Below are 1,163 nucleotides of genomic sequence, written 5' to 3'. Positions count from 1 at the left end.
TAAGAAATGGTTATAAAAACTGAAACAGAAGTGAAACAAGTAGTACACTCTAAAAAATGCTGGGTTGCCTCAACCCAACCCCGGGTCAAATACGGACCAACCCAACCCCTGGGCCAAAAATCTAATGTAAAAAATGTAACCCAACGGTTGGGCCAGTCCACACTTGACCCAAAGCTGGGTCGAAACATGAGGTTCTGTTAGGGTTCTGATGCTGCCTTCTTTCTTTTGAGCTAATCTCTCTCTTTGTCTGGCTGTGTTTATTGTAAGTAAGATTAAACATGGTCTTTACAGGTCAGACAGCAAATTAACTGAAGCTCGTCCAGTAATCAGCTCATAACTGACTTCCAAGACAAACACACACCTACAGACTGGCCTTAGCCTTACTGTGACAATCAGATTGATACATGGAAACACAATCAGGCCGCTAATGGAAATGGATAATGAAGTGCTTTCAATCAGCCTCATGCCGAGTGTATTCATGAGCATAACAATTTAAATTCCTTTATTTCATTAGTGTGATACTTGATATTTTGCCATAATTATATTGTGTGTCATTTGTATGCATTGTACTTTCTAAATTACATCTAGCAGGATTCCACGAGTTTGGGCATGTGGGTAGTTTTCATGAAGCACACCAATGTTTTTTTTATGCCCCAAGAACCCACTTGACCTTCTCCCTAAGTTAGTTGGTAAAACAATCAGTCAGTCTTTCAGTAACACAGTCAGTTGGTCTGTCATTTTGTCAGTAATCCAGGAAATCAGCATTAATCAATTTCACCCCCTTTAGCCATCATGTGTGACAGAAAATACAAACACAGGTTTCTTCCGCTATATAACTTCTAAAAATGGCATTTGTGCTCTTAAAGAAATACTATAGGCTAATTTAAGCTCAATTGACAGCATTTGTAATGTTGAATACCACAAAAACCTGGACTCATTCCTTGTTTCGCTCTCATTTTTTAAGCTAAAATCAAGGTTACAGTGAGAGACTTTTAATGGAAGTGTTGTGCTGTAAAGCTGCTGAAATCACTTTTACAGTTATTTTAGGGGGTTAGAGTTAATGGCGTTCCATTGTCATGACAACAGTGTTGTAAAATTGCATATAACCTTACACAGAAAAGTTTACTAAGCAATTATTTCACATTCAAAATAACGTTAATGTT

General features: G+C 37.7%; 1 long non-coding RNA gene across 1 annotated transcript in view; it reads left to right on the top strand.

Moving 5' to 3' along the window:
- LOC107671149 (uncharacterized) overlaps window positions 1-114 on the top strand; it is a 20,407-nt gene extending 20,293 nt beyond the window's left edge. The window contains exon 3 of the long non-coding RNA XR_001632162.1: window positions 44-114. This is a non-coding gene — a long non-coding RNA (uncharacterized LOC107671149). The remainder of the gene's footprint in view (window positions 1-43) is intronic.
- The last annotated feature ends 1,049 nt before the right edge of the window (window positions 115-1,163 follow it).

The sequence above is a fragment of the Sinocyclocheilus anshuiensis genome, unplaced genomic scaffold, assembly GCF_001515605.1.
Source record: "Sinocyclocheilus anshuiensis isolate Anshui unplaced genomic scaffold, SAMN03320099.WGS_v1.1 scaffold1141, whole genome shotgun sequence".
NCBI classification, from domain to species: Eukaryota; Metazoa; Chordata; class Actinopteri; order Cypriniformes; family Cyprinidae; genus Sinocyclocheilus; species Sinocyclocheilus anshuiensis.
This window is presented reverse-complemented; position numbering and strand designations above follow the sequence as displayed.